Here is a 21,655-nt window from a genome sequence, read left to right on the forward strand (position 1 = left end):
AACATAGACCATTAAAAGTCAGAAGTCGAAGAAAAACCAACAATGGCAAGACATAGGAAAAACGACGAACAAACAAACAACTATAAAAATACATGTGGTAATGAAAACCCCATAAGAAAATGTGGAGGATGTTACAAACTGTTATTAAATGGTTTTGGATTATACTTGAAACCAAATATTGACAATCACTTTTTTAATATATACCATAATATTAATCAATATTCCCTTTATCATTGCCAATAAGTATATGAAATTGCATTTGTTATTGAAGGAAAAATATGCGTTGATTACACATTAAGAAATAACCATTTATTTTTCATCGTGCAACTTAAACTAAGAATTTAATTATTTTTTTATTTTTTATTTTGTCTCACAAAAATTCTTAAAGAGGAGTATATTTTCTGCAAAGGAAATACAGATATTTCAGGACAACACTTCAATAAGTCAGCAACCCATAGACAAAAAATTGAAAAAGACATCTTAGATGAAAAACGCAGTCTTCATTAAAATATATGTTCAATATGTCAAAGCTCAAAGTCGACCCAATTAAAGAAAAAGTTATCAATAAATTTAACGGAGACTACTCAAGATCTACCTAAACCTCAAAATAGGCATATGAATGTGTTGTGGGGTATGGGGAGGGGCGCACAACCTCCTCTTTTAATCTCATTAAATTAGTAGAATTACAAAAGATAAAAAGAATAACATATTAATTTATATACTTCATAGTGTAGTGCAGTATCAATATTAATATTTTTAGAACATTTTGAAAAATGTACAACTACCTTACTTTCAAGCTGGTAGATGTTCTTATTATGGGAACATTGTTATTCGGAGTTCTGGCAACCAATTCGCTAGTAGCCGTCAAACAGAACACCGGTATCTATTCTATTGTCTATAATAGCCTTTCATGACACCCTTACTATTATCTTTGGTGCGTCCAATGTTATAGCTTCCTACATAGGAGGAAGTTTACTCAGCGTGAAGGCATGTTACGTGGTTATTACGACATCTATCCTGGCGTTTGTATTTCATTCCCTGTCCATCCTAAGTAGAACGTATCTTGCAATTCAGGTGCGTTATTTGTGCTTTCCCATTTTTGGGACCACGAATTTTTGGACTAAAGACAACAACGATATGCGTCATTGTATCGTTTGTATCAATGATAGCGTTAAAGATGCCAGATCTTTTGTTTTATGATATCGATGGCATCATCCATATATTTGATGATAACACAACTGCATTTAACAGTAAGGTTAACAACATTCTAAATGATGAAACGGTTTTGGAACTTCCTGAAATATATATGTATATAAGATTTTTTGCCCTACACCTTGTTCCTGGATGCATAGTGTCATTTTGCATGGTCGTCTGTTTGACTAGTTAACCGGAAGACAATGGCAACGAGTCAGTCCTCAGACCAACAACGCATAAGGACAAGAACAACACTAATGCTGGTTCTTATTATGTTTGTATTTATATTAGGGGAATTGCCGACAACTATCAGTGTATTCCACAGAGCATTTTTCCCAGGTGAACCAATATGGCTGACAACATCGACCGGAAATTAGTTTTGTAAATTTCTCTGGTTACATCGTATACTGTTAACATATGGTTTTATATTGCCATGCCAAAAAGATTTCGACAAAGTCCTTTGATGATGTTTTGTAGCGCTAGCAGAGCTGTGACATCCAACACCAGCAACACAGCGTAGCAGATAACTATAAATTAACAAATTGATCAACATCATCATTCAATAAATGATAACCTCAGCATTACAGGATTGTAGCATTTTCAGTGTTAAGATTCATGCATATTTAAAACAAAGAAAACTAATTGGATTTTAATTGCCTGTATGTTGCTATCTGCTTTTCCTGTGTGATTTTTTTTTGTGCGTTGTCGGGTTGTTGTCACATTTAAGTAAAGCTATATCTTCTTTTATTTATACAATAATTGATTTTGATTGTCAGTTTAGTATTAGAAATCTTTGAAGTCAATTTACATTGTTGTATACTTGATAAGCTATTATAAATGTATTGCGCAAGGTCATGTTTTTCTCACTGTTAATGACGTCTTTACACTAAATCCATTGGATGTTGGATGTGTACTGATTGATATTTTAGTCTTACGTACATGATTTTTTATTAGTTGTTATTGGCTTTGAACTAGCTGTCAGTAACTGCGAGTACTCTCAGATCTGTACTTTGTGTGTCTTTTTGTTGTTAGGGATGTATACATACCATGCCATGTCCGGTCTGTGTTTGTTAGATGTCTTTCTGTCTTGTATCGATCTGACGAGATAAGCCCTTTTCAACTGATTTTTATAGTTTGTTCTAATGTTGTGCTATAACACCACTGTCCCAGGTTAGGGGAGGGTTGAGCGCTCACAAACATATTTTAACCCCGCCACGTTCTTTATGTGCCTGTCCCAGGCCAGGAGCCTGCAGTTCAGTGGTTGTCGTTGGTTCATGTCTGTCATATTTGTTGTTCGTAAATTGGTTTGTTATAAATTAGGCCGTTAGTGTTCTCAATTGAATTGTTTCATATTTTGCATAGCCGACTATACTGTAATGGTTTTTCTCATTGTTGAAGGCCGTACGGTTGCCTATAATTGCTTACATCCACTTCATGTAAACTTTGGTGGATAGTTGTCTCATTGGCAATCATATCACATCTTATTTTACATTAATGTATTTTGGAAAGAACTTAATAATGTAAGTTTTTCTTATTTTCTCTATGTAGATTTAAGTAATGCCTTATTAAAATATTTCCATTAACAGTCTTTATAAATTCCGACCTTGGAATTGTATTTGTTAATGTTGTTTTAAAAAAATAATCAAAATAAATTGATTGCGATGTCATGACATTTCATTTATGAAGGTCTGTCTGTATGGGGTTTACAGAATAGAGAATAAAGGGCCAATAATAGAAAATAATGGAGTGCTAAAATATAAAGAATAGAGAACAATGGGCAAAATTTATAAAGAATAGAGAAAAATGGTCCAATGAATTAAAGAATACAGAAATGAAGAACCCCCCATCGTTATGAATTATCTTCACATACGAATTGTTACTCAAAACAATATCATGTGATTCCACTGAAAGCTCTTTGTGAAGTATTGTGTATATAATAACATCATTTTTAAGAAATTTGTCCGTATTATGCATTGTATCTAATCTGCTTTTTTTGTAATTAAACATGGTCAATCAGCTAGTGTCGTTTTGTTTGTTATTTATGATTACTAACATGTTGAAATTTCAGCTAAAATCAGCACGTTTTCATATTCGGTTTTCCATAACCAAATTGTCTTTATTAGGACTCATATCATCATTCATTACATATTTGGCGTGAGGAATACTGTTGGGGAGCAACATAAAGACAGCGTAGAATGTCCGGCAATGAAATCAAAAGTCACACAGATAACTTGACTAAACATGGTGTATGATTAGAGCAAACAATTCAAATGAACTCCATAACTTTTTTAATGAATGAACAGAAATATTAGAAAAGTGAAGTAGTGTAGAATCATCAGTGTTTGACTATATATGACTGTGGGTGTGGCTTCAATAGTTTATTGTTTTCAATCGCAACTGCTACATGTGGAGCAGGGACTGCTTACACTTCTGGAGCACCTGAGATCACCCCCAGATTTTTGGTGGGGTTCGTGTTGCTCAGTTTTTAGTTTTCTATGTTGTGTTTTGTGGACTGTTGTTTGTCTTTTGGTCCTTTTCTTTTTTTTTGCCATGGCGTTGTCAGTTTATTTTCGCCTTATGAATTTGAATGTCCCTTTGGTAACTTTCGCACCTCTTTTACTTCGATGGCGTCTAGTCTAAAATACACAGCAAATGCTGACTTATTTTAACGAGTCCATACATCGGTAATTGTTTCGTTTGGAGTTTTTTACAATTTAGATAAACGTTTTAGTATGTTATAAATCAAATATGAGATTTTGTGTCAAATCGGGGAACATAGAGTAGAGGCAAGCTGTTATACCTAACATAATTAGTAATATGAAATTGGGTGCTTCATTTTCATTTTTCAGACAGGTCAAACTGTATTCATTTCATTCTTCATATTTCAATTTTTACGCTCTCTGTGTTATTTTTCAAATACCGAAAATATTTCAAAAAACGACATCAAGCAGATTATAAATAGAAGGTGGACGATTCGGAGTAAACTGTTTCACAGAATAAGCTATGAGTCAAACTTTTATTCACATCCTCTTAAGACTTGGTGTTTGTATCACTTTTTAATTTGTATTGTATTGGTACTATATATCTCGAAAGCTTTAATTCTTAATTTGTTTAAGAATCTTAAGCAGGATGGTATTAAAATTTAAGCGTTTTGCACCCATTTTTTTTAAGAGAAAAAAACTAAACCATGGATAAATTTATGACCAGGAGAAATACCAAAACCTCGGTTCACACCCTTTTCGGCAGAGTATTACATGTCGTTTGATATGCTGAGACATATTCTTATACATTCTTACTTCAACAATATAAAACTCTTTAAAATAAAGTACTTGAAAAACGTATAATTATTTTGTAATCATAAATATATAGATATTTACCATATTCAGAAATGGAAGTCAACTCTACCTATGTTGAGTTCGAAACTTACTGATGCTGATTCTGAAATTTTCTAATGTTAAGATCAATACTCACTAATGGTGAGTTCGAAACTTATCAGTTCGATGCGCTTTTTCTGATGAAAATTTAACAGGAACGGAAAGTCAAAATTTTTGAAATCCAAAGACTAGTATGTTTAACAACTTATAGATTTATTGAAAAAAACATTATGAGACATACGGTAGGTCAAAATTAATTTGAATCATTGTACGATTACCGTGATTATCATGTATTCTCATCGCCTGTGCTTTGCTTTTGCGCCAATGTGCATGTCATTTGCGCCACAAACCATATTTCATTTGCACCACAAAACATATTTCATTTGCGCCACAAACCATATTTCATTTGCGCCACAAACCATATTTCATTTGCGCTAAAATAATACATTTCATTTGCGCCAATGATATGGGTAAATTTTATAAATAAAAGATCTATACTTAAAGAGACTTTTAATTATGAATGTTACAACATCGTTTTAATAGCATAATATAACATATATATCATAAATCACATTCATTAATAAACCAAAATGAAAACATTAAACCCTGATTATATTTTGTAAATGCTGAGATTGTACGTTTTGCTGGTCTAAACCGTGGTTGACTGCATCACAGTCATAGGAAAACTGTTGATACACAATTTTATCCAGTACAAATACAGTTCTTCAAAGTCGATCAAGTTTTCTGAATGTGCGTTATTGATTATAAGTGCAAAGGAAAAACGTTTTGATAAAGAGTAATCATGAAAATTAAAAAAGAAAATAGAAATCAGTATACAGAATTATCATATAAATAAATGTTATCATATTCCGTTAGATATAACAATGCGAAGAAAATAACAAGTGATAGGTCTTGAATTCAAATAAAAATGCAAACAAAATTAAATGATATGGAACACAAATTAAGATGTTTGAAATAAAGTGATGCAGGTAAATTCAATGGGACGTTCTTCGAACAAAACATTTAGTGCAAATAAACCTTGAAGACCGCATATATATGCGCAATACTCGATAAAATATTATATAAATAACACAGAGCTAAGAGGGTGATAGAGCAGATTGTTACTCCGAGAAAACATTGTCAACTGAGGCGAAGCCAAGGTTGACAGTGTCTTTTCGAGGGGTAACAATCTGCTCTATCACACTCTCAGATATGTGTTATTCAATTTATTATACTGAATGTTCTATTATTACTGTCTATTAAATTTCAAATTCAAAGTAATAAACTATGTCGTCTTGTACATAACAATCATCCGTATTTATTAAAGCGCACACTTGAGCATGCGTCTCCGTGAAGGATAATAGAGTATTTGCCATGGGATAGAGTAAATTGTCTCCCTCGTATTAACCAATCAAAATCTGACATTTTGACATGAAGTATAATAAAAACTAATATTTTATCATTGTTCAAATTGGTTCAATTATTTTTTTTTGGGGGGGGGGGGGATAATCATTTGTGTAAATATGAGTTTCTTTCACTTTTTTTTTTACCTGAACGCATATATGTTACATTACGTAAATTTCATATGTCAAAACTAATGAAATTGAAAATGATGAATTTTATCTACTGTTGAAACGACCCTTTTGCCTATATCATTATGTTCACAGGGGTTATATATCATGTAAATCTATAATCCAAAATGATGGATGTATTAGACAAGTTCATAGCATTAGACAATATTTTGAAAATATGATCATAAGCCACAGTTTTACACTATAAAATTGAGAATGGAAACGGGGAATGTGTAAAAGAGACAACAACCCGACCAAAGAGCAGAAAACAGCCCAAGGCCACCAATGGGTCTTCAACACAGCGAGAAAATCCTGCACCATAGATCGTTTCATACCAATATTCTTCTCTTTCGTTTTGTACATATGATTTATGGATGTTTTCGTCAGTCCTCTAGACAACGTACACAACCAACAGTAAGATAGCGTTTAAATATATGTATATCTCAGTAGCATGAGTTCGAATCCCGGCCAGGGAAGAACAAAAAAAATTTACAGATCTAACACTGTTGGTCTGCATGTTATTAAGACGAATTATATATACAGAATGTGTTTTCAGCCTTGTATCACCATCACTTGTGATCCGATGGATAAAATCTGTTGTAGAGTCGTCACTGGTTCAGACGTACTTAAAATATAATTATTTCTGTGACTGCATCTTACATAAATTTGTTGGATCCTTTACAATAGATAATTCAGCTGATCTGTAACAATTCCATCTTCATGCCCTATATATCAAGTACTGTGATACGACGCTAGATTAAAACTGACAAGGAAAGGTAACACCCGGCCACCGAAAGCTTTATTATTGTAGAGCCTAGGTGGTCGAGTGGTCTAGCGCGTCGGGCACAGATAAAGATAAAAAAAAATTCTCAAATTTACTTGTCTTTGTAAATTGTGTCACTAGTTGACTGTTTATTCCAAAGGGTTAAACCTGCATGTAGTCAATGTTTGAACTGTTCGATAATTATAAAGTAAAATTTTTATAACTTTGTGTTTTACAAAATAAGTTGCAACAGCCAAAGACGAAGCAAAATTTGAAGACCCATTGGTGGCCTTGGGCTGTTTTCTGCTCTTTGGTCGTTTTGTTGTCTCTTTGACACATTCCCTTTTTTTCATTCTCTATTCTAGACCTAGTATGGTTTCCTTTTAGTTTTAAAGATCAGTATGTTATGCTATTTTGTTTTAAATGCGTACTTACAGTTTTTTCTTGAACAACCTGCAGTTTGAAATGCAAGATATTATCATACAGTGTATAATATCAGGCCACACTACAGTTTCTATAATGAGGTGTCTTTACGGCAAGGATTTCATTACACCAGTTAACACAAGTATATGTAGGAATTTGTATGCATGTACAAATATGTGGTGATATTTTCATATATGACTTCAAAAGTGTCATCAAATATTAAGGTTGGGAATTACAAATGTATTAGTCTCTATGGTAGATTTAAAAAAAAAATACTGTCTGTATATACAAGCTATTTATAAGTAAATTGTCTTTTAAGATTAATTATCGGAAGAATTATTCATAAATATATGACTTGGTACCCTTTTGAAATGGAAGGTCAAACTAGGCGATACGACGCATCAACCTTTAAAATATGTATGACAGTAATTCACACTTCCAATGCTTTTTACGGCTTGGTTATGTCGTTTGTCATGTAAAATCCCGTTTGAAGATTCATTATGAATACCATAAACAGTACTTAGTTCTTTTGAGAGTCTATGAAATTTGTTTTGTAATTATTTCACTTGTGATCTTTTCCTAACTAGATCATTAAAAGCTATTTTTGTTAAAGAAAACAAGCAACAATATGTAATCTATCAAAGGCTTCATTATGTTCACTTATCCAGTATTTTTATTGGTGGATGAATAGCATTAACCTCAAAAGATGTTTTTGTTGGTTCATTTCCGTAAAAACACAGTAATAAGAAAGATAAAACAAGGTTTTGTTTTAAAGAAATAAAATAAATCATTCCGTTATCATGTTTAGGTTGTTTCCTCGATGCTAGGATACATTTGATTCTGAGTCAATTTTTTTTTTACAATTATGCTATGGTCTCACTGTGCGAAGGAAGGATATTTTAATTGTATAGGTATATCAAAATTATTACATCCTAAAGTATAAAAAGTGAGCATATGTCTATTAGATACAAATGGTCTAAACAAATTTCGATCAAAATAATTTAATTGAAAATTTAGCAAAAAAATCATTTTTATTTTAATTAGTCACTGGTTGATGAGTTTGGGTATTTGGTGTCATTTAAAAAAAAAAGCGTATTCAAAGTAACTTATATAATTTGCCATGTTTTTTTTCTAGGAAAAATTACAAATGTAGTTCAAAGTTCTTTTTTATACGTCGTATGTCTGTTCAGGAGTCAAATACCTAATTCGGTCCTCTCCATTGACGAGTGTTCAACCTGGAAAGAATTGCAATGTGTGTTAAACAACCATGGCAACAACTTTTTACAAAAGGGCTTTATGTGGTTTATTAGAGGTTATATTTTAAACTTGTGGGACTTTTACATCCTATTTCTCCAGTTTCCTTGGAAATTAAATTATTAACTTGTGGGGCTTCCGCATCCTATTTCTCTAGGTTTCTTTGGAAATTAGATGTTTAACGCATAGGATCTCTACACCGTGTTTCCAAGTACAGAATAATGTTGACTTACACGTTGTGTTAATAATCAAACTTGGGCCTGATTTTAGTGAACTAGTTGTCATTTTTGAACTGAAACAGCCATTTTCATCTGAACGGCTCTTAAAAGACTGAACAATAAACAATGTATTCATATTTCAGTTAAACCGATCTATCCACTGTGGGTATTTCAATGCTGTTCAAACAATTCGCTTGCAGTCAATTAATGTATGTTCAGTCTACATTCCGACTGGTCAGTAGGTTGTGTTTACCTGTACAAAACAACAACAAAAATGAATTGTCTGAAAAGCTACTAAACAGTACGTGATTGTTTGAACAGTACAAAATTTACAACAAGAGAATATCATAGCAACCCTTAACGATTTTAGGCCGTATAAGACCTAATAAGACTTAGAGTCATTTACTAGTGGTTGCTTTCGTAGTTTTACTTGATAGTTTGGATTATGTTTTATTCTATTTCGGAAAAATGGTAACTGGTATGTCCTAAAAGGTTGTGTTACAAATTGAAGGAATGACTTTGTTTATTCTCCTGTTTTACATTGAAATTGTCTGTGCAAAATGAACAAAAATGTTAGTTCTTTTTTGTTGCTTCGTGTCAATCGAATGAATCAAACGATTTCCAACAGTAAATGATATAAATGGTATGAAATAAAGGAGATTTGTTTCACTGAAGTTTACTTTGTGTCGTGTATACTTCATATAATAAATTTCAAACGTTAAAATGCAATTTAAAACTAAATAGTCATGTTTTGTTTGCTGCTTTCTGATTCCGATATTTAAATGATGCCATCGTCATCATGGTACAAATTTTGTCCTCTCTTTATAATGTCTCAGTGTCATATGGACTATGGATGTTTGATGTTGGTAAAGTCTGTTGGAACTTTCCAATGTGTTGTTTTTTTTTTATGTATTTTATGTATTTCATTCTTATTATTCTTTTATATGCCTTTGGTTTTATGTATTTTTTTTTATAAATCAGCTCGCTTAAATTCGTACTATATTCAATAGGTAAAATGATAAGCGTTTACCTTTTTCCTCGGTTGTTTTTATTCGTTCTGTTGGTTGATAAAGTCTAACGTTTAATTTTGTCAGATTTATTGGACTTCCCCTTTTTTTAATTTACCCTGGAGTTAGATAATTTTGTTATATTTTTTATCATGCACAAATTTCGTATATACTAAATGATATATTTTGATTAAAAACTTTTGAATGAATGAGCAAGTTTTATACGAAGATGGGTAATTTTGTCACACATAAATGTCAAATCAATCACATCCGGGATAATGAGTAGATCAATTGTGAGTTACTTCCCTTTGGTAACCAAATTCAAGGTTTTAATTTTCGTTATGATTTACATAAACGTTGATAAATTCTAAGAAAACTACTTATCTAATGACGCGTTCACATCAAAGAAGTCGGAGACACTTTTTAAGTGCATTGACAACCTTTTCTGATATAATATATATAATTATATTGATTACAATTGCAAATATTTTGTTTATATTGTAAGGTTTGGAAGATTTTCAAAGTTATCAACAAAAATATCTGGTATAAGACATATTTGAATCTTTTGATCCACATAATTGTCTTAATAAAAAGAATCTTAACAAAGTTCAATTTAGAACCAACAAACACATCATTCTGTCCTTTGATGACAATGTTGTATTTGAGCATTAGCACTGAAGTCTATATTTCTCATAAATGTTCGTTTTGAGTGGGACATAATGAAGATAAGTTGGCAATTCTAACAAAAATTTCAAACAATTAGCATGAATAATTTAAGCGCTTCCTTGAATTTCGCTTCAAATTTAGGTACTTTGGTGCGTATTATCGTAGTATAATGCAAAATGATTTAACAGTATTTATTTTTAAGACACTCTCGATAACACAGGTAAACAAAGCCTAAAGAAGAATAGACAGTTGTATCATTTTTTATCGTTAACAGTTCATGGTTAGATTTTGAAGCTGATCGCATCTATCCCACTGAACTTAAAAAAGTAATTGCAAAGTTACAGCTAGGTTTGTTCATTCCTTTTTTCAATCGACAGTGATAACCAATATGTAAGAGACATTGGGTCTCAATTTTACAACAGCACTTGCATATCGATATATAATATATAGGGATGCCACTTATAAGGAACCAAGCACCCTAAATGGTATATCTGAATTTTCTTTCCGAAAACTGTAAGGTCGACAACATGACTTGGTTGATTGTTAAGGAATTAATATATAATAGATAGTCATGGCTATATATCAATCAAACCAATAAATGTACTTTAACATGTCAACATGGGGTGCACAACGACAGACAAGTGTTCAAACCATTTAACTATTAAAGGTGGCCACGGTAGTTTACCTATGTTCAAATCTCATAAATCGATTAGGAAGAGACAAAACCCTAATCGTCTCGATTGTATATCTACTCATCGGTGAGTACCAAAGACGTATCAACAACCCCAAGGTTCGAAATGTACAAATGACAAATGCCCTGCAGCTTTTGTAATGAATGATAGCTCCAAGACAGCGGTCCCTATTGATACTCATTAAGAGGCAAATATCACAAAGTGAATGTTTTGTCACATCCAACTAGGTAAGACATCACGTGACTTTGGTGACGTAGCGAGCCGCCATTTCGTGTCATTTTGTCCCATATAAAATGCATAGGTGCTTCAATAAAGTTCAATTTTCTCATTAATCTGACCAGTTTTCTAACTTTTGCAGTTTTATCCTTGGTATTCGAACATAAGTCTACCTAAAAATGTTGGTCCTGACAGTGTAATTTATGATTAAATTACGTCCAAGGAGATTCGTAAAAATTGTACTTTTTCTCATCATTTCCCAGTTGACTCAATGGTAAATCTAGCGACCCAATGTCTACTTGTACATCAAATTTACAAATTCCGCAGAAAAAGTAATACTTTGCAGCTATATTGAAAATATCAACACATATATCTATCAAAAAAGGCTGCTTTTAACAGTTTAAATCGAGGGGAAATTACGTCACACATCGATTTAAAAAAGTAAATTTTCCGGGATTTTTCAAAATGGCGGATGTGTTTGGAAGTGTCGCATGTATTTTTATACATCTTGTATTTTTCATAAAGAATTTGTGCTGTTTCTGTTATTTTCTTCGTTGATATTCTGATATGTTTGATTTCTAAATTTTTTCTTGATAAAAAAATTAATTATTCTAGGTGTGAAGTGAAAATAATAGTTACCACTGAAATTTATAAGAAAAAGATTTTTCATTTTTTTAAAGATTTTTTCCCTTTTTCTGTATAATTTATCTTTATATTGAAAAATAATATAAAGAACTTTAAGAAAATATGAATTTTATGAACAATTCTTTGATAAGTTGATTTTTGCTGAAAAAAAACCAAATATTAATATTTCACGATAATTGTTTAAAGAAAACAACTCTAATTCAAATTTTATATTTAATAGATTTTTTTTTATTTCATAGAAAATTAAACGAGACTTCATTGAATATAACTTTTGTCATTTATTTTTTTAATTCAATGTTTTAAGCAAAATCCAGGCATTAAACGCATTCAATATTGAAATTTTAACTTTTGTACAAAAATATGTTATTGCATACATTTCAACATTGTATACCCGCCAATATTTATCGACAGAGTTATCGGTCCTGAATAGGACTGATATAGTTGGGTACGGTATTCGATACTTGCCTTTCTAAGTTAAGCCAACAAAAAAATCAACTCAAGTTTTCTTCCAGCTTTAGCGTTATGAAAGTTATTGTAGAAAAAGTCTCTCTCAATCTGAAGCAATGATAAAAATGTCAGACTGAACAACAATTTCAACACAATGCTTAAAATAAACATTGCTGATATTGAACATGAATATCGTTTGAACAGCAATCTTGGATATATCTCTTATCTAATTAATGGAAATCTTATGTTACCGGTCAGGTGATAGTTAAGACGATATAATAAATTTTCTTGGAAACACTTGAAAGGTTTTTTTTTCTTCATTTTTTTAGGAAATCATTACAATTAAAAAATTCACTAGAATAATACATTTATTGAATAACTATATATAAATGTATTTGAGATATTCAGGGTTGCTAACAGTCGCAGATCAAGGACATTTCGATTTCCATTATGTGTTGCTATTATTAAACGAAAAATAATAAAACAACTTAAAAAATGAAATAAAACCAAAAAAGATATGTAGTTAATACATACAAAGGAACTGAATTAAATTACTACGCCGTGAGAGTGATGAACGCACATTTGTCTCTCTGACAAACTATCTAAAATCAATAAACGAATATTGAGTCTAGAGCTGTCAGATACATGCCATTGGTCAGAATTTCATTACAAACTTGTCAGTTATTTTTGTACTTTAATGATGTCTTTCTGAATCCATAAACTAATAAAGCAATTTAATTGGTTTTCTGACAGAGGCAGCGATGATGTCCTAAACGAAATTGTATAAAAAGTTAATTTTCAATTTATGACATTCATTGAGCCACTTGTTTTGTAGACGCAGTCATCAGTAATTGTTTATCCCGTTTGAAAGGTAAGTCAAATATTTCAGATTTCTAAGCATACCTTTACATGTAAATTGCTGAGATGTATCTAGATATAAAATGATAGCCGAAATTGTTTTTGATATCATAATTGCTATAAGTTCCCTACTCGCATCCTCTACAAGGGTAACGCAATAGATCTTACACTTTTCTAAAACAAAATAGAGATATGCAAGTATGATCAGACTATTTGCTGGCCTACCAAATGAAGATTCAAGTCGGTATGTAGTTTAACAATTTAATAAATTACCCAACATGATTATAAACGATGTTACAATATTGAGTCCGGTGTAAACAGTTAGAGTACCTTTCCAAAATTGAATATAAATATTTTTTAAGAAGTATTTAAAACATAAAAATAAAGAAATACATGTAACTGGATTAAGCAATTATTTTCCATTGTTAAGATAATCTGCATAAAACTGTCTTTGGCACGTTGATACGAGGTCCATTATCGGATTAGAAGAAACATACATTTTAAACCAAAAGATGATTATATAGGACAATTTGAGCTATAGATGACAATTAAAAGATATAAAAACTTTTAAAAGTCCAAAGGATAATAAATAGTCCAAATAATTGACATGCTTTTCGTCCGGTCATATAAGTATTCAAATCTTCCTTTTCTTTCTTTAAATTTAGATCCCTCGAGGGTTACTGGGGAATAAAGATATGGTCCTAGTCTTCTTTCGACCGGCAGTAAAACCCTTGCCAAAGTGTGGCGTCTGTTTGGCTGTATGGGATGTACAAGTACGTAGTCACGTCCGGTCAGAATGGGTGACGTTAAATCCGATGCCTCCTGTAGAGAGAGTGCCACGCTCTGCACGTTAAGAACCCTTGCAACAACTGCTTGAGGGGTCCGTAGATGGCCTGTTGCAAGTCAACATTTCTGTCCCTATCCAATTTAGCCTCATTTTCCCGTGGCAGTCTAAATTTCCACGACCTTCATCCCGGACGAATTACAGGACCTACCTATTGTATTTATTGTTAATTTGTTCTCGTCCTGAACATGCATGAGATATTTGCCACTGGACGTTAAGCAACCAACAATTAATCAGTTAATTCAAATTTGGAAGCAAACTTGATCTAATTGATATGTGTATAATGGTTCTTGATAAGTGTTGAAGATTACATAGAATGCATTGTAAAAATAAATTTCTTTTGTTCCATTTGCCGTAACCACAATCCTGTCCTCTTTCCCTCGATACTGACTTCACTGAATGCGATTTATCACCGAAGTGTTGTTTACAATAAGTAACACGACGGGTGTCACTTGTTGTGCAGTAGTGCTCTCTTTTCCGGAGCATATTAGTTTACCCCCAGTATGTGTTGTGTTTCGTGGTGTTCACTCATTTTTTCATTTGTAGTATTTTGTGGACTGATGTTAGTCATTTCGATGTTTTTTGGGGGTCACGGTGCTTCCAATTTTTATAAGATTTACACTTTTTTTATCGCCGACTTTGTATCTCTCACTCCTTTTTTTAATTAAATGAATTATTCATTTATTTATGATTATGGAAAACGTCAAACGCACGACCAAGGACATCAATATAACGATACACTTTCAGTTGAACGGGATAGTTAAAATCAATGCGTTCACAAAATTGATATTAAACTGACAAAAAGGGTCTTTTATCAACCCCTTTGGCATAACATAAACTTATTGGCTTATGAAAAATGTCCAATAAACTCTATTCGTATGACAAGCCTTAATGAAAAATAATAAGTACTGTTGGTTAGGAATTTTTTACCCAATAGTAGAAGTATCGAAACCTTAGGACACTTTTTTATCGCTACAGGACGTAAACCTATCCGTTTCAAAGTTTGCCCTTGATTTTAAACAAAAAAGCTTTATTTCAAATGCATCATCAAGGACATCAATAAAACGATACACTTTCAGTTTGAACGGGATAATCCAAAAGCAATGTTTTTACAAAATTGATATTAAAATTACAACAAGGGTCTTATTTTAACCCCTTTTTCAGAACATAAACTTATTGGCTTATGAATAAATTTCCAATAATCTCTATTCGTATGACAAGGCTTAATGGAAAACAATAAGTACTGTTGGTTGTGATTACCAATAGGTATAGGTTTAAATAAAGAATGCAATTACTTGCAAAGCTAGTTTCGTTAGGATTAAAAGCTCAATTCTGGACTCAGATAGATCCACGCTCATTCATAAATCTGACCTCATGACATTTCACACTTTTCTTCATTCAAATTGAACAACTATTATCTAAAAAGTATTGTTTTAATTACGTTTAATTGAGTTTTAACCTCAAACTGCAATATTTCTTCACATGCTATATAACGTTAGACCGATAACGAATGAACTTATTTTCTTAAAACCAGGTTTAATCCACCATTTTCTACATAAGGAAATGCCTGTACCAAGTCAGGAATATGACAGTTGTTTTCCATTCGTTTGATGCGTTTGAGCTTTTGATGTTGCCAATTGTTATGGGACTTTCCGTTTTGAATTTTCCTTGGAGTTCGGTATCTTTGTTATAATACTTTTTTTATCTAAACCACCTTCAAATGATACTTTTATACTGTCCCATTCGTTTATAGAATTTATAGAATTAAAAAATTAATGAACATTTTCACATATTCTTAAAATTAGATACGTACAATATACTATGATTACGTGTATGCATTCCATTTCAAAAGCTTTTAACTTGAACGGAATTTCCTAATATATGAGAGAATGTGATTATAAAGTAACCAAAAGGTATAAAGTATGATTTAAGGATTCATTACGTCTATAATTTGACGAGTATTTATCTAGTACAAATCACATTTAATGTCTTTAAAAAAAAATAATTGAGTAAAACCAATTACAAATATTTTTTTTTAATTACTGGTACCTCAATCTGCTTTGTATTTATTATTGGTTCGACCAAAAGACATGGCTGAACTAGCTAATTTGTAGTAGTAGCGATCAAATCTTGACTTAGCTTTCGTTAAAGTGTGCCGCCTCTCATTTGTTTGTTCTACACGCAATCCTCGACACCCTGCATACGTTTCAGACCTCAGTGATTTGCTCTTTTACGCCGTATCTTGCTTATTTCTTCTTCTCTCGTAATTCCCTCCTGTTTAGGAGCACTCGGATGAGACCGATAAATTATAACAGCTTATTTGTTTTTCAGTTGCATCGGTTAAGATTTTGTTTACTCTGTGTTTGATTCTTAATTCCTTTTAATGTCGTTGATCCAGGTTTTTACCCGTTCGTTATTAGCTCACAACACTTAGTTATACATGTATTACAAATATTATGTGCTTAATAAAACATTTGTTCACTTTTTAAAAAGTTTTCTACCATGGGCCAGGAAATCGTTATGTATAGTAATAGAATATATGTTAATTTCAATAATAAAAAAAACAAGATAAAAAACAACATTTTATATACTGCCATTTAAAAGACAAAAACCTTTTTACACATCTACGTATTTCCCTTTTTTGCTTTAGTTTTTCGCTTGTATGAATTAATGATCGAATCTGATTATATTTCATAAATTTGCTCTATACATTTATTTATTTCAGTATTTGTTTTCTTTTCAGAATATCAATAAAATGTACAATTACCTCAATTCGACGCTTGGAAATGTACTTCTTATTGTATTATTGTTGCTGGTAGTTTTAGTCACCAATTCGTTTGTAGCTATTGTATGGTTATCACCGTCTAACCGAACGCCCGTTTCTATTCTTCTGTCCATCATAGCCTTGCACGACACGCTTACTATTATCTGTGCAACTGCCAACACTGTAGCATCCTATATAGGTGGACGATTACTCAGCGTAAACGCATGTTATGTGGTGATGGCGTCATCGACACTGGCTTTTGTTTTCCATTCCTTGTCAATCATTAGCACAACTTATCTTGCAATCCAGAGATGTGTTATTTGTGCCTTCCCATTTTCTGGACCTCGAATTTGTGGACTAAGAACAAGCACAATATTTTCTATCGTTTCGTTTGTGTCTATGGTCGCTTTAAAGATGCCAGATCTTTTAATTTCTGACATAGAAGGCGTCATCAATATATTGGATGATAACACATCTGTATTGTACTGCAAAGTTGACTACATGATTAATGATGAGGCGATTTCTGTACTCCCGAAAATTTACATGTATATAAGATTCTTTGCTCTTCACCTTATTCCGGCATGCATAGTCTCATTTTGCATGGTATTCTGTTTGCTTATTGTAAACCGAAAGAAAATGGCGACGAGTGAGTCCTCAGGCCAACATCGCACCAAGACAAGAACAACACTCATGCTGACTTTTATTATGTTCATATTCATACTTGGGGAATTCCCAACAACAATCAGTGTATTCTTCAGAGCTTTCTTTCCTAGAGAACCAATATGGCTGACAACAACCACCGGAAATCGGTTTTGTAACATTACGTTAATTATATCGTACATGGTTAACATATGGGTATATATTGCCATGTCAAAACAATTTCGTGACAGTCTCCTGTCTATGTTTTGTAATAGAGTCGTATCATCAAATAGGAGTAAGGCAATGAACGAGTCTAAATTGACCAATGTATCAACGGTATCTTGTAGAAATTCTTAAACATGGCTACAAAATCTGTTATGCTGTTAATGAAATCTAAAATAGATATAGTTAATTAAATTTATTCTATCAGATTTGTAGAAGAAGCCCTTAATTGTAGACTGTACATTATAAGATAAAAATTAGCGTTATATATATATATATATATATATATATATGTGTGTGTGTATATGCAGTTATGTAACCTATAATTACTAAATACAAATATTTTCTGGTGTCTTGAAAATTGTGAATGTTTTTGTAATAAAGTGTTTTCAATTGTTTTTTTTTTTTTTTTGAGTAATTTCCTTTTTTACTTTACGTTTGTAACCTTCGTATGATGAAGACATAATCTTTCAATCAGTTTAATTTAGGTCTGGAGCTAGCATGTCAGTAACTGCTAGTAGTCCTTTGTTAATTTATGTATCATTGTCATTTTGCATAGTTCCTTCTGTTACCTATTCTAACATCGGACTCGGACTTCTTTTTAAACTGAGTTGTACTGTGCGTATTGCTGTGTATTTGTTTATTTTACATTGGCTAAAGGTATAGGGGAAGGGTTGATCGCGATCTCACAAAACATGTTTAACCCCGCCGCATTTTTGCGCCTGTCCCAAGTCCGGAGCTCTGGCCTTTGTTAGTCTATTATTCTTTTTGTTTTATTTTGGTTCATTTATATGTTTCGGAGTTTAGTGTGACGTCCATTTTCGCTGAACTAGTACACTTTTTTGTTTAGGGGCCAGCTGAATCCCGCCTCCGGGTGCGGGATTTTCTCGCTGTGTTGAAGACCCATCGGGTTGTTGTCTCTTTGACACATTCCCCGTTTCCATTCTTTTTACCATATAGGAGAAAGAACTGAAATCACAAAAAAAAAAGATGCATCGTCGTGTGCGGATTTTGCATAAAAACTAGGAGATTGTATGAGTAATATATACGAATACGTGTAAGAATATCAGTTCATCTGAAATTAAGAGACACCAAAACAAAAGAAAACAAATAGAAACACTTTTAAAAACTGTCCAAAGTCAACTTCGTCCGTAGGGTTTGAATCATGCAGGTGGTAGTACAATTGTAGCCGATATTTTTTCAATAGAGATAAAACATTTAAATCTTCAAAGAACTGAGGACTGGTTCCTGGGCGAATGATATCCGAAGGTGTCTATGTTGTGCATATCAATATAAAAATAAGAAGATGTAGTATGATTGTCAATGAGACAACTCTCCACCAGAGACCAAATGACATAGAAGTTGGTCTTACTGAAATAGTGATTTTCGTATCAAAATAAAAATCTTTTATACATGTTATAGTTATAGTAATATGCATTTAGAAAATTATTAGAAAGAGATGTTTGTACCTTGATTCATATTCGTGCTATTTCTCATTATTGTCTATTTGCAGCCAATTTCGTACAAAATAGATAGACACAGCGAATTTTAATTGAATTTATTCTAAACGGAAATACATTTCTATTTTTACCTTATTAAATACTATAAAATGATGTGTTAACAAATAATAAGAAAACATGCAAGGATAACAAATGTGTTTTTTTTTTTGTGCAATTAACTTACATCTGTAACGTTCATGCATTTAAGTCATATAATTCAACATAAAAAAATTGCGAGAAAAATGTTTTGAAAATCCTAACATAGGATTTACCATATTTTTTGAAAATCCCAACATAGGATTTACCATATTTTTACCTTTAAAAAGGATAGGGTGATAAGGAATACCGGCTAATTAAACAAATTAAGAATAGGCTACTTTTGTGCAATTAATTTACACGAATCAAATTATGGTATTTATACTTTGTTTTTGAAGCAAACTCAAACATGCCGGAAAAGAAAGAAAATAACAAACAACAGCAATACCAAAATTCGATTGATATGACTATATTTGTACGCGATATGTTTCTGGAATAACCTTTAACAGGTGAATTCACTCTCTGTAATACTCAGTTTCACATATTTCACACTTGTTTATATAATATCTTATAAAACAAAACAAATCCAGTAGCGATTAATGTTCATTTATATAAGTAATGGTCTTCTTATATTGTGTGCAGACTACAATTGTTTGAAGTTATTTCAGCATATAGCAGATATTCAAAGAACTATTATCGGTGGAAGTTTTCCTGAATAATGCAAAAAATCTACTAAAATAATTCTGAAATCGCTCAAGGCTTGTTTCCAATATAAGAAAAGTACATTTTTTTTAACAAAGGTGAACATGCCGATGTATGTGTCTCGACCGCTTCGCTTGGTATGATTGAATCGTATGTAAAAATACCATAACCTAACATTATTAATGATCCTTTAAAATGAGGTCAAAGTCAGATGAACTCTGCAAGACGTACGTGAACACCTTACAACAAATATATTTAAAAGAGGGACGAAAGGTACCAGAGGGACATTCAAACTCACAGATCGAAAACAGACTGACAACGCCATGGCCAAAAATTAAAAGGCAAACAAACAAATAATAGTACAGATGACACAACATAGAAAACTAAAGACTAAGCAACACGAACCCCACCAAAAACTGGTGGTGATCTCAGGTGCTCCGGAAGTACCTATTTCTTTTATTTGAGAAACGGAACTAACCACGAAAACTTAACATTGAAAAATGATCAATGGAAATAAAGTAAAGGTCAGAGGAATCTTGTCAGACACACATGTACACCTTACAACAATTACATGCACCAAATATAGTTGACCTATTTCTTATAAATCTCAAAAATCTTTAAATTGACACAGGATCAATAAAAATGATGTTAATGTAAAAGAAACCCCGCAAGACGGACCTGTACACATTACAATCAGTCAATTCACCAAATATATTTGACCAACTACTTATAGTATCTTAAAAACAGACCTCGTCATGAAAACTTTAAAATTTACCAATGAACATTTACCAATGAACAATGGAAATGAGGTCAATGTCAGTCGAATCTTGTCAGACGGACGGACATGTACACATTGCAATCATTCCATGCACAAAATATGGTTGACATATTGCTTACATAATATCATATAAACTCATCATAGATACCAGGATTAAAATTTTGTACGCCAGACGCGCGTTTCGTCTTCAAAAAAGCCAAATATAGTAGGAAGTTGACCAATAGCATTGAAAACCCAGATTTCCGAAAGGTTTTGCCAAATACAGCTAGGGAAATCTATTCCTAGGGTAGAAAATACTTAGTATTTCAAAAAATTCTAAGTTATGTAAATATTTAATTTATAATTATGACCATATCAATGATAATTCGTGTCAACATAGAAGTACTATCATGTTTTTCTCGGACAGTTAACGCCGTCTTTACGTCTCCTACAAACGGGTCTAATCACGAAAACTAATCTTTGGTCAATGATCCATGAAATGAGGTGAATGTCAAACTTATCAGCTGTTTCTGAAATCTCTCAATAGCACGGACTTAGCGTGATGGACACAATAAAATAGTTAGTTCGTCCAAAGGTCTGACGATTTAAAAACGTTCTGGCCACTCACAAAGCTACAGTAGTTCTTAGGGAGCACATTTTGACCTTGCTTTTCAAATTTTGTGCCGCTTTTAATTTCTTTGTTCTAGTCAGTGGTCAACCTGTTGAATGTTGTAGCTGCTCTGTGCATGCAGGACTTTCTATAATTGTTTGCTTTAGTTTAACAACAAATGTTCTAGAAAGGTTAGGGTGTTATGTGGAGTTGACTGGTTTGACCACAAAAAAGATTGTAAGCCTGTAAGTCTT

This window comes from Mytilus californianus, unplaced genomic scaffold (genome assembly GCF_021869535.1).
Source record: "Mytilus californianus isolate M0D057914Y unplaced genomic scaffold, xbMytCali1.0.p SCAF_9, whole genome shotgun sequence".
Lineage (NCBI taxonomy): Eukaryota > Metazoa > Mollusca > Bivalvia > Mytilida > Mytilidae > Mytilus > Mytilus californianus.